General features: G+C 36.2%; 1 long non-coding RNA gene across 1 annotated transcript; it reads right to left on the reverse strand.

Annotated features, from left to right (window-relative positions):
- Positions 1-8,276: 8,276 nt before the first annotated feature.
- LOC138309121 (uncharacterized) lies at positions 8,277-13,587 on the reverse strand. Its single transcript, XR_011206202.1, has 3 exons — positions 13,491-13,587; positions 9,156-9,289; positions 8,277-8,928 (listed from the first exon to the last, which is right to left on the reverse strand). It is a non-coding gene; the product is annotated as an uncharacterized lncRNA (long non-coding RNA).
- Between the last annotated feature and the right edge of the window lie 998 nt (positions 13,588-14,585).

Raw genomic sequence — 14,585 nt, forward strand, 5'->3', positions numbered from 1 at the left:
GGCCGCGATGGCCATGAAGCACGTTTTAAAAAGGTGTCGTCGATTGTTGTCATGTTCCTGCTGTCATGGCTGTGTACCTCACGCTTCGATCTATGATCTAAATTGTGATTCGTGGGGAAATAAGGCATTGAAATGTCATCATTGCTGCAAATTCAACCGGAAAATGCAAAGTGACACAGCAATCGAGTCTCCAAATCAGCCTTTTTAATAGCTGCCGTATACTAACCATTACCTCCGTCATGTTGCTTTCTGTGTATGGACGGTTCTATGCGGAGCATTATGGGTAGGTCAGGGCACAAGGGTTAAGATAAACTAGTTTTGGTCCAACAAACAATAAACCTAGCTGTAGCAGATACTTAGTATGTTCCATTTTCGGAATCATCCCCCGCACTTCATACACGCTACACACCAATACATGACCCTGGCTGTTACATTAATAAGCTACTTATTTAAACAAACAAACAAATGTAACCATCGATAAAATCGATGTCGTGTTATTATCGTTTTACATAATTGGTTAGTTTAATGTTCTGCTAATTCGATCATTCACCTTACTGAATATATTTTTTGATGATTTCTGTTTTATTAAATCATAAACGACGTTTGCGTGTGATGCATTAAGATAGAATTCCATACGCTGAATTCTTGAGCTACTAAGTTTGTTTATTATACATGTTTGATTTAATGTACCTGTTTCTCAGCTCAAAATAGTCATCTGCTACAGCACTGCCCCGTCTCTGTGCACATGAAGGCTGACTTATACCTTTGTCATGCTTGATTGCATATCCCGATCACAGGGCTTCGTTCCTAATTGAGGACATAAGGTATGTGGCGTCTATTTACATAACATTACATATATAATGTTATGAGGCCCTGTGTCTCGACCGAGATTGTTTAGTTTTTTGTTGGTTTCACTTCCACAAGGGTGCCGATAACTTGAACTTACCGCATAGCTCCTTTGTTTGATTGGGGTCATTATTGAATGTATTGCCGTTGCTACGCACGAGCACAAATAATTACAAGTATTTGAATACTAACCAGTTTCGAGCACGTGCGCGAGTAAATATTTGGTTATCAACCTGGGTCCGTACTTAGATGTAGGGTATGGAACCTGGCTAAGACCACATTGGTTTGTTACATAGAAGACTGCATGCGGCCTTGATCACAGGGGCGCACAAAATCAATAAAATAAAAACAAATCAATATTACTGTTTAAAATTGCGTGTTTAAAGTCGTCAGAATGGAGTATTTAACAATGTTCCCCTCCCTCCCACCTATACATACCAGGCATACTATTGTTCGTTCCTTCCCGTCCGCCGGATTTTTAAGTGTTCATTTTTTTTAAATTGTTTAATTGAAATATTTAATTCAGTTTCGTTGATCATGGAGCAATATGATGTGAACAGAAAATCATAATTTATGGTGTTACATTTGGCAAAGAACATATCTTTTGCGTTTCAAGCAATTTTACCATTTATTATGGATTTTTCTTGAGTATGCCTGACAAGAAAGGTTCACTAATAAATTTGATGTTTAGTCATTTATAGAATGTTTGACACTGCCATCAGGGAGCTTTCTGAATAATATGTAAATGTCTTTTTTCCTCTTTTTGAGGATATTGGATTGTCGTCATCGACAGATTTAATAAGGTAATTATGACTCTGGAAGAACTCGTCCAATAGTTCTATTCGAAGTTGAAGAATAAAACAAGTTTTCATACATCTTCTAATTAATATCTTACGGGAGGTACACAGCTCGCTGTAAAAAGTTAACCTACATGTATTAAATTAGGCGTCGATTCCATGACCAAAGCCCCCGTAGCACACCTTTATAGTGAACACAAGTTTCATCAACACATGAACCCCAGACACCTGTATTATTTACTTCCAAACAGATTTTATCTAAGTGAATCGACCAGGCGTCAATTTAGTACGTGACAAAAATAAAACTATGGTATAGTTTTATGGGCGATGTAATGCTATTTTTATTGATATGAAAGGTCACTTTCCTGAATAATATATAATAATGATAAGCCGTTATACTTATATCAGCAGGTAAATCTATATCTCTGAGCTCCAATGTGCAGTTTAATAATCCATTTCTGTACAACGTTCAATAATGAATTGTACTTTACGGCAGTATTCAGGATTATAATGAAATAATTTATTCTTACTGTCGTCTTTTATTATCATGATACCACAGTTATATATCTGATAAAGAATTATTTTCGTTATTTCAAAAATGAGAGTTTTTATTATCGTTCGATGAACCCATTAGACCCTTTCAAATCTATTTGTGGAAAGACATTGATTACATCTTTATACACACTTGGGAAGTCAGATATAATCTCGTTTTATCAATAAATCTTTCAGGAACAGTTTGGCGGTGTCGAGGCAGTCGCCTTTCCGTGTACAGTCGCCCAGAACGTAAATTACATCAGAAGATGCCAATGCGGGCTATCTTGGGAAACTAATACAAAATTTCAAAACAAAAAATGCGTAGTATACATTGTAAATAGCTCAAGTAACACTCTATGCTAAAGCATTTTCGTATGGGCTATGCATTTCTTACAATTAAAACCTATTTCCTAACAAAATATATGATATTTATAACTTTGCATGTCTTTAGATAAACATGAAATCACTATAACTTCATTTTCTCTGCAGAAGCATGTGCTATCGATCTGACACTTGACCACATTGAAAAGGCAATCACCTGTTCCGACTCTCTTTCGGTTCTTCTGGCTTTGAAATCAAGAAACCCTAGAAACACATTAATCCCAAATCGTTTGATAACCAACATTTCAATTATCTTCTAAAACTCAAATTACTTATCTCTGGATTCCCAGCCATGTGGGTATAAAGGGAAATGAAAAGGCCAATATAGCAGCGATAGGGCAGCTAAGACTGCTCTTCGCCTAGCACAAACAGATTTGAAACTACCTTACACCGACATCAAACTTTACATTCAGTCAGCCATTAAACACCATTGGCAACAAAGGTGGTATACCGAAACAAATAATAAACTGTTTAAAATACAACCTACACTTAATCCTAAACTTTCTAGTCGGAGAGACCACAGAGAGGAAGTTGTTCTCTCTCGGCTCCGAAATGGACACACATATTTTACACATTCCTATCTATTGAGAGGGGAGGATCCTCCTACATGCCATGCATGTGATTCTCCTCTCACAGTCGAGCATGCTTATTGAATTGTATTGATATTAAACACATACGAGATAAGTATTATGATGTCTCCGACATGTACACTTTGTTCCATGCCGTGAGACATAATCGTATTTTCAACTATCTCAAAGAGATCGGCATTTTTAACAAAATTTGAACGTTTTCTCATCTTATCTTATATACGCAACACTCATTGTTTCATCGACATTGTGCATGAGTTTTCTCATGTGTTTTTGCCAAAACTATTTTATCCTCTGCAACTTCTTTTATTATATCAACATATACAATTTTGTGTTAGTTTTACCTTTTTCTTATCCTGATCTTTTCGATACAGTCCTTGCTTATGCCCTAATACTAATGTCTGCCTTGTAGTTTGCCCCTAAATGACCTTAGTTGTCGATGGGCCGTAAAACAAACAAAGCGGGCAATCTGCTGGTGTCGGGTTATCTGGAATTTATTTTACAAGATTATAGACAGCAAATGCATGATTTTGCTTCACGCGTGTTATACGCTGGTGCGGGTAATATACGGGAAATTACGGTTTTTAAAAACTTAAACAACTTTGATCATATGATAACCTTTTGGATTGAAAGTTGTTGATTATTCTCTCAATGCTACAAAAATGTGTGCTAACCATTGTACTTATGTTGTACGTTTCGCGTATTAACACTTAAGTTTCGTGTAATAACGCAAAATTGATTTTTTTCTTCTGCCAAATGGAGCCCAATCGGCTTTCGTATATATGCTCTTCAAAATCTAGATGGTAAAATAATAATAAAAAAATCAAACAAATATTCGTTAAACTCTAGAAAGAGAATCTTTCAAATATACAGATGTTTATTGTTATTAAGTCTGGACTTTCACAGTAATCTGATAACAAACTAGTCTATAGTCTGAGTATTACTTACATGTGTATAAAGCGTAACAAAAACAATGTTTTATTTGTATAGCTATAACAAGTCTTATCTACCCTAGGGATCACAAAGTGTAATAAAGTCATCGATAAGCATCACACCAAAATATTATGTGATCCCAAAGGTAAACTGTTCGGAATCATGACTAAGTTCGGGCCCACTATCCAGTTAACAACCATTACATTAGCTGTTGCTGGAACGTTGAGCCTACTCAGGTAACCAACCTTAGGTCGACTGTATAACAGTACATAGACGTTCCTAGGCAACACTTCTGCCAAATATAGGGTCTACCTGTCACATGAATTATATTTTAGTCTTTAAAGATAAACTTAAATTTTACCAATAAAGCTTCATGAAATTATCAAATTATGTTTCGCTCACAAGAGTTGCCCATATCTATAACAAACTAGCGCCTCAATCTTAACCAACGCCGATATCTTCCCCATGTAGGCCTGTCATTGGTCAATTTCTCCCTTGCTTTAATATGACATATTAGTACAAGGGAATGTATTAAATGGAAGTGATAGTAGTCCCCGGAATATCGAGGATGTCCACTCTCCCTTACAAAAATCACTACTAATCACATTTAGATAAAAAAAAACATGGTCTTGTTTTATTTAATATATTAACGTCCTTTCATGCGATATCTTTATGAATGTTTATTACATTACATCAGTAATTATGAAACACACAATGTAATTACTATGATATTTTATAATCTATGGTGATCTCAGTCATTGGTAAGAACCCAGAGTCTTTCTCACAGGGGCGAAGGCTCAACATAATTCCCATAGTGCAGCGTGAGACGTTAGGAAGAAGAAAGTAAGTTAGTATTAAAGAAAAAATAAGATAATAAGTTGAATCGCCTTTTATGATCATGCAATAGGGGCAGGTGGTGAAATTATCATGCCCTACCTACAGGGCCGTCAAAATCATTGTCGAATGTATCCTACCGTTAAGAGCAAATATTTTGTCACTGCAAATAGTTTCTAATCGGTTACATGTATAAGAGGATATAGCAGTCGGATTCAGGCGCCGACATCTCGATACAACCTTAAACAAAAAAACTGACTGAAGTCAATATTTTCATATATAGGTTACATCAGGAGAAAAAGTTAAAACAAAACGGTTTCGAAAAATGGCACAACAGATGCATAAATAATGTTTTACAATACTACTCCAATGGGCACCTTTGTACTATAGCATCTATAATCTGCGGCCAACCGCTGTGGCGCTAGACAACAGCTGAACAGCCCCGCCCACACCCAATCGAGTAACACCTTTCGACATTAAACTATAACGTTATCGAACGACTTACTAAAAAGAAGCGACTATTTCATATATGACAATATCATAACCTTGCATTAATTGTTTTTTTTAACTTGGCAGCAGTTTACATGTTACATGCATTACGAGACGTGAACGGATAAAGACGATAGTTTTGTTTGTAGACAGTGCAGCCCAACAAACTGCAGACAAATGGGTATGTTTAAGAAACTACCTGCTCTGAGGAAGTGTTTAAGTTTACTGAGACTTGTGACGACACTGTTACTATTGACTTATCCTGTCAGCGCCATTGTAATGCCTTGTTTTACCACTAACTATGTGTACAGTTTGGAGAACATCCGTGTACCTAACGTGATATTCTCATCCCCGTCCATGTCCCTGCGGTCGTGTATTAACGCCTGTCTGGTGAGGACAAGTTGTGAGGTCATTTCCTACAGTAAAATCCACAGATACTGTGAGCTTGGGCCAAACAAACTACACATCTTCTTCGATGTTGGGAGAAGCTTCCAGACTCTGTTCAGGAGATCCATTTCTTCATCGGTAAGTAGTCTGCTTCCTTTATTATACCCGATAACAGTTTACTCCTTTGATAAAACCTGGTGAAAATGAACATTAGGCCCACGATTATCCAGGGGTTAATGCTGTAACTATATTTTCTCTCATTCGTACGGGATAAAGAGGTTCCCAAACAAGTGATTATTGCCATGTTTATTAAACTCAAGTAAGTTAATTTTCAAAATTTAAAAAGTCACGAAATTTAATATACAGGGCCCCAAACTATTCAGGCATTTGAATGACCATGATTTTATTAATATCCCTTTTTTGAGTTTGAAGTTCTGAATAAATCATGTTTTTAGTTTAAAAAAAAAACAACAATAATAACCCCACCAACCTTTAATTGCTATTTCATAATAAATATATATAGATTAAACTTTGTATTCATTATAATACTAAACGTATCGACATCTAGGCTATATAGTAACAGGAAATCGTACAGTGACTGCATAAAAAGTATATATAATAGAGGAGATAGCTATATTCTGATTAACGCCACTATCAGTGAAAAATATAAAAAAAAAAAGTATTGTGCTAAAATGCTTCATCTTGAAAACTTGTGGTTTTATTTTCTTGAAAATTGGCTGAATGAAAGCAACTATATCACTTTTATTCTCTTATGTTTTCTTACAACGTCACGATTTTTTATTGTCAATTGTGTGTGAATGTTTTAGGTAATGTACATCTGTTTTACTTAATTTCCACCAAAAATTAATTATGACGAGAGCTAAAGTATTGTTTCTTGAAAAAGCATTGATATATATCCCATCAATTAAGCAATACGTTTGTTTTCGAAACTTTGACAGAGGAGCAAAAAAATATTTTTTACTTTATACAAGATGCTCATGGGCCTTAACGATTCTCTGACTATTTGGCACAATACAACATCTCAAAGAATAAGGTAGTGGCAAATAATGAAGTCAATACAAAAGAACTGTTTGAATAGAAAAAGTTAAGGTTCTGATATACTTCATGAATTAGATCATGAATAACGGTTCCTTCATCCCCACCATGCTACAAATCCAATATCAAGTCTCTACACCTCTTATATATTTACAAGTCGTTTAAAGATTTTAGCCTATTTGGCCGCTATGACCTTGATTGAAGGTCAAGGTTATTCTCTCTAACAAACATGGTAGTCATTCGTCCAAGCATGTCACAGGCTCAATATCAGGTCTCTATGCCTCTTAGTTATTCATAAGAAGTCGTTTAAAGATTTTAGCCTATTTGACCCCTGCGACCTTGAATGAAGGTCAATGTAATTCATTTGACCAAACTTGGTAGCCCTTCATCTAAGCATGGCACATGCCAAATATGAGTACTCATTATCTTTTGGTTCGTGAGAAGAAGTCGTTTAAAGATTGTAGGCTTTTTTATCCCTGTGACCTTGAATGAAGGTCAATGTCATTCATTTGAACAGACTTTGTAGCCCTTCATCACAGCATGCAACAGGCCAAATATCAGTACCCGGGACCTTTCGGTTATTGATAATGAAAAGTACGCACGACGACGGACGATGTATGATTACATGACGGGTCGGATGACCATATAAAGAAGAATATTGAGCCACGGGAAAGTATGGGGAAAAGTGATACTAACCCCTTAAATAAGGGAAGTACGGGCACCACCAGCATGTTTAAACAAAATGTTATGGGATTTATGAGATGATTTTCCCAATGTGAACATGCATATCCCATTATGGCATCAACAGGGATGAAATACGACAACTTATGTGGTATATTTATTTCTACCACAACACGTCGTGTTATTCCACTCTCAGGCCATCGTATAAATAAGCTAGGTGTTGGATAAATGTATTGATATTCTACTACGGAATAACATCTTCCAATCTTTTGATTGGTCGAGATTTTAAACTTTAACCCGAGCTCCTTTTTTTTGTTCATTGTTACGTCACATATTGTTAACGTCATCAATCGGCGAATGACGTCATATTGATGTTTTGTTTGTTTGTTTGATTAATTAACAACCTTTTAACAGCTATGGTCATGTAAGGACGGCCTCCCATGTATGTGGTGTGTTGTGTGTATGTTGTGAGAGGTGCGTGTTTTGGGAGACTGCGGTATATTCATGTCGTGTCCTCTTTTATAGTGGAACTGTTGCCCTTTTTATAGTGCTATACACAGGCAATATGTCTTCAGGTAATTTCAGGTCAATTTCAGGTGAAATGTTTCAGGTCAAATTGACCTGAAAAGAGCAAAAAAGTCATTTCAGGTCAAAATCTTGACCTGAAATTCATATGAAATTGACCTGAATTTCACATGAAGAAATGTTCAGGTCAAATTCAGGTCAATTTCACCTGAAATTGACTTAAATTTGACCTGAATTCAGGTGAAGAATTTGACCTGAATTCGCATGAAGATTTTTTCAGGTCAATTTCACCTGAAATTGAGGTGAAATTGACCTGAATTTCACCTGAAATTGACCTGAAAAAATCTTCATGTGAATTTACGTCAAAATCTTCATATGCAAATTAGGTGGTATTCCTGTCAGTTTTCTCTGTAGATCGTTTACATGTATTGATTACATGTATCGGTACACTCTCCATGATAGAAAATGAATACACTAGTGCTGTCTGACACAATGAAGGATGCCTGCAGAATAAGAAAAAGAAAGATAACATAAAATTAGTGACAAATTTATTAATAAACATCAAATGCACTCCAATATCCTATATATACCAAAGTCATTCTGTGATGGTACATATTCAAATTACACTTATACCACTCACTATTAAAATATTACAGTATACTCTGTATGTACATGTACTATATTGTCAGGAGTCTGGACTAACAATTTTATATAATACAAGCCAAAGGAACACAGTCATCGCCATCACAAGTTTGATGATACCAGGCTAGGTATTGTTTTAAATTGCACACGGGAAATGGATGTTTTTGAACTGCATTCAGTATCCAATATCCTCGATTCTTTCAATTCCTGCATCTCTGGTTAGCATTTCTTCGCACCTGTAAAAAAGATGTGAAAATGCAGGGTAAAACGTAGCTGCATATAACAGTTACCTGTATGCTAAATTGGTAACTGATTCAGAAGTAGTTTAACAAGTTTATTTATTATGTAGTGATGTTTGTGTAAGACACATATATATGTATATAAATTATGATTGTACAATATGTTTATCACTTCCTTCACTAAATTTCACATCTTATATATATTTTACATGAACATACATTACCTTCTGGCTTCTTAGTATTCATATTGTCCTGTGGGACACATGTACAGTATAGTCGCCTGTGCAAAGTCTCCTGTAGTCCATGGCTTAGGTTCTGAAATTCACAAGCACCAGATCCAGATCCATCCTAGTGTAAACTGTTGAATATGAACAAAAAATATCAGTAAAAGCAGTGGATGTTGCCTCTAGTTTTACTAGGAGATATATAGGCCAGGGCTGGATATAATGTAACGCCACCGTGACAGTCATTGATAGTAACCCCTGCAGTTTTGAGGATGATTATAAGGTTACCTAGCCCGTGATACTCTGGCCACGACACCAGACTTAAAGGTGATAAAAACAGATTTTAAATATGCTATTTTTGTGTTGATATTTGTTTATTGTGGTGCACTTTATGATTTCCAACAAAAAATACAGGTTGTATTTGACGTAATTTCCATAAAATGTGCTTGAAACGAAGTCCACAACGACCCTTGTCTAGAACGATCGCATCGCTTATCGCCCCTGATATCACCAGGTGGCCGTAGATTCGTGACGTCATCTGAGACCAACAGCTGTGACAAGAGCCGGGAAACTCAATGGGGCAGTGTTGCGGTATTGGCGATTATAGATATTTAAAACAGTCGCGCTACGTGTAGTTGCTATATTGAATAGTGGAAATGAATCCGTATATAATATATAATCTATAACATACAATGATATAATAAAAACGATAGCTTACTCATTCTTATCGTCATATTCTGGGCTAATGGTAAATTTTAACTATCAAAAACAGGAGCAGACGATTTAGTATTTTTCTTCAGTTACAAAAGTTACTTACTTTACACCATTACCACCATTGAACAGTTTGTGAGCTTCTAATTTTACTTCAAGTTAAAAACATGAAATATAATTAATTGCATCCCGAAAAAAATCCGTGTTACTATATCCGATATGGAATAAAGTACTGATTGCGCATGCACCAAAGGCGAAATAAATTATTCTATATTATTGTTTAATTAGACATATATATACACGATTAAACACCAATTATTGTTCAAATGGTGAATATCATTTATGTTCTGTCGGCGGTGGAGCATCTTTAAAAGCCATTTGACACCGTGCACGTGTGTGCCACTGACTCAGGTTCAAGGGGGTTGTGCTTGACTTTTGTCTGTAACTTAAAACTCAAAACATAGACTTTAAAGTTAAACCAACAAGAAGAAATATAACTTTACAAGAAAATGGTCCCAAATTACAATGAAACTACATGCTACATGCACATACATGTACATATAATGCATATTTAAAAAAAAAAAAAAAACCGCCATCCTTCATACCCTATCCAAAACCCTATCATACCGCGATAAACGTGCCCCTTTCCCGCCTTATGTACGTACTGCACACCTCTATATTTCCTATTTGAAGCTTAATCCTTCAGAACACCGCACAGAAAGGGCTAGACTTATTTATTTTCTTAAAGTTCTATAATGAGTTTTACGGATGTGTACGAAATAGAATAACATGTACAGTAGTAACAATACACGCACGGCCGATAAAAAAGACGGGACACAAAACACAGAAACTAGATACAATGACCTAATATGGATGACATGTACTCGTGGACAAGATACACATGTAATAGTTCAACTAACACAGGACCATGAAACAACATATATTTCTTATAAAACACAAATCATTTACAAGACCGCTTCATTATATTTTCTAACCGTGCGGAGTTTTGGAAATGAGAAACCTGTCGACCTTAGTAAATTTTAAAAGTATACGCACAGACCACAGCACACTCGATAGCCTATTGAACATTATGAGACGATCTAGGGGTCTAAATAAAAAAAATCGGTAAAAATTCGCATTCTACATATATATACGCAAGTGTACTATGTAGAATATAACAGGAAATTAATGAGTACTAAAATTGGCCAAATTTGCGAGCATTGTGGTGTTTTGGGGGTTCGGGGGAGACCCTGATAAAGACATTACAATTTAGAATGACTGAGATATGAGTTTTCACGATGTATTTTGATGATTTTGCGAGGGCTTAAGGCGAGAGATTTTGTTTTTTGGGGGTCCTAAGGTCTCCCCCGAGAAGGAAAAATATTACTAAATGTATTTACGATTGCTGAGATGAGTTTTACGATGTATTTTGATGACTTTAGAGCGTTCTTAACATGGTAATTTTTCGAATTTAAATTCCTGCAATTAAATAATGATAACTGTGAATGTCGTCATATCATTATGCAACCCTGCTCGATCTGAACTAGTCCGCTAAACCTGCCTATATTATTAGGCTTTTTTCCCCCTATATATTAGGCAAAAAAAAATTAATTAAAAAAGTCTAATAATATGAGCAGGTTTAGCGGACTAGATCTGAACATACCGGTTTCACACCACCGGCACATTGTTGTGTAACCCAAAATAAATATGAAAATCCCTAAAATGAAGTATGAAAAATGTGCAGAAGGACCTCTTTTATTTCTAATGCGCATTTTGAGAACATTTCAGTCGACGAAAATGGGGGGCAAAAAGACACAACTTATAAATTATTGATTTTTTTCTTTTAATCTGCATGTATTTTTCATGTCTCCGTATGTTTGTAACAAATGATTTTTCTATTAAAACGTAGGTCTAAAGAGGTGGGCCCCAATAATTGTCCATTTTCGCTACGATCTTATTTCGCACATAAAATTACCAGTAGATTCTATGTATATCAAAACTCCTCTGTTAATTTTATGTGTAAACTATAAATTACATACATGCACAGTCGTACTACTCCAGGGTGGACTGAATAGGAAAGAACTACTTATTCATTCGTGGTTTAACCCCTGGCACACCATAAGCCACATGACATATGTACCCGCGACATTAATGACATCATTATTTACATGTAGTGACGTCATTTCATAGGTTATGACGTCAATAATGTGTCAATATGTAGGGGATAAATCACGCTACCCAATAAGTCGAAATATAACATATTTTTCTCCGTGTGTATTTCCGTAAGTACTAAGACATGTGGCTAAAATACACATGCATGTTGACAGTTCCGCGATCGGCACACCGGCTTCCGGTAGTTGATTGTCTCAGATGACGTCACAACTCATCGGAACTCAAGGGAGGTAAGTCATAGAAAAAAATCTGTCGTCGAAATGATGTGAAGATTGCTTTCATTAATTTTACTATTTAGAGACAAAATATAAGTAAATATCAAACTGGTATATGTTTAGATAGGCATTACAAATGTTTCTAGCGTATTATCTCATTTTCCATGTCCGTTCTGTTTTTATCACCTTTAATTAACAGTTTAGACATTACATGGACGCACATGACGCTTATAAATCCTTGGGGATTATGACAGATAGGCCTACATGTTGTAGATGTCATAATGTCTTAGTCTGGTGTTACGGCTAGGGTATCCCGGGCTAAGGCTAGGGATGCCATATCAGTTAATCCTTTCAGACTCCATTCATTTCAAAATACATGTATAACTCACTATAAAACAGGCCTATAACTGGCTTTACATAAACACGTATACTCTATGTAAGACAGACCTAAACATTTAAGGTTACACTCACTGTATACACACTCGTAATGTAAAACACAGTTGAGTTACAGTAAAACATAACGAACCCCTGAGGACCAGCAGAATCACTTCGTTATTAGCAAAGTTCGTTATACAGATAATGCAGATGTATAGGCCTATCATGGGAACCTTTGTAACCGTGTTCGTTATAAACATGTTTTACTGATTACGTAATCAGTGTAACAGTGCACTCGTACTGTAAAACAGGTCTATACGTGTACTTAGATCCTAACATATTGTAAATGTACAAGTTTCTCAAGTGCTGTAAAAATCATGTATTCTCATTGTAAAGCAGGCCAAATCTTGAATCAATGTAGGTCTAAATGTATATGCTACTAGATAAATTGAAACACGGACCATTTCCATTTTTGGTTTTCGATGACTGATTAGACCTAACATGTACAGACTGTACGTGTACAGTAGCCTGGCTAGTTGTTCGTTTTTTTATATATATTCATTGTTTTCAGACTTGCATGCCTGTAGACCTGTATAAAAATGCAGGTCCGTCAGGATTTAAACTTTGGTCTAAATAACGACTTTCACAACCGGTCGAACCGGTTGTTCCGTATTTTATAATCGAAAACGGCCACGGTATCACCGCGAATGCGATATCAACACGAATGTCCGCGCTGATCAGTTCGGCATTTCATTTCAGTCTACACTGCAGTATGGCCATCGATATTTTACATAGATTTTTGAATAAGTGAAAAATGTATTATATTAACTATATAGTGTCTGTTATTTCACTCACAACTTACCGTGCATATTCCATGTACGTCAAATGCATCGATCGTCTGCCGAGCACAATATCGCCGTGCACTTCAGGTCACAGCATAATTGCCGAAACAACGAAATTCCGGAAAAGTAAAACGCCGATATGAATACGTTTTTATTCAAATTCAAATACATTATTCTCAAATCAATGCTACTAAAATATCAATATGAATAATCTGTATTTCTTGATATATTTTGAACATCCTCGTTATCTTTTTTAGGAACAAGTAATATAGCTTGGAGTGGGTAATATTTCCGGAATAAAATTATATTCTGTTTTATAATGTCTGTGACGTAAGCGAGTCGAGTTGTGACGTATGACAGTGTTATGTTTTGTAGTCTTACACAAGTCCCATTTTCTTTGTTACATGTAATATTATGGTTTACTTCTAAGGCCACAGTTTATTAGGTCATCTGACCCGAAGGTTCAGGATGACCTATAGTCATCATGTTTCGTCCGTCGTCGTCCGCCGTGCGCCGTCCGCCGTCCGCCGTGCGTTAACTTTTCACATTTTGAACTTCTTATCAAGTTCTACCAGTGCGATTTGACTGAAACTTGCATGAAATGATCCTGACATGGTCCCGACAAAGTGTTGTTATTTTTCGGGTCGATCCGAAATCCAAGATGGCCGCCACAGCCGCCATCTTGAAAACACATTTTGAACTTCTTCTCAAGTTCTACCGGTGCGATTTGACTGAAACTTGCATGAAATGATCCTGACATGGTCCCGACAAAGTGTTGTTATTTTTCGGGTCGATTTGAAATGCAAGATGGCCGCCACAGCCGCCATCTTGAAAACACATTTTGAACTTCTTCTCAAGTTCTACCAGTGCGATTTGACTGAAACTTGCATGAAATGATCCTGACATGGTCCCGACAAAGTGTTGTTATTTTTCGGGTCGATTTGAAATGCAATATGGCCGCCACAGCCGCCATCTTGAAAACACATTTTGAACTTCTTCTCAAGTTCTACTGGTGCGATTTGACTGAAACTTGCATGAAATGATCCTGACATGGTCCAAACAAAGTGTTGTTATTTTTCAGGTCGATCCGAAATCCAAGATGGCCGCCACAGCCG

Source organism: Argopecten irradians, chromosome 15 (genome assembly GCF_041381155.1).
Source record: "Argopecten irradians isolate NY chromosome 15, Ai_NY, whole genome shotgun sequence".
In the NCBI taxonomy this organism is placed as follows: domain Eukaryota; kingdom Metazoa; phylum Mollusca; class Bivalvia; order Pectinida; family Pectinidae; genus Argopecten; species Argopecten irradians.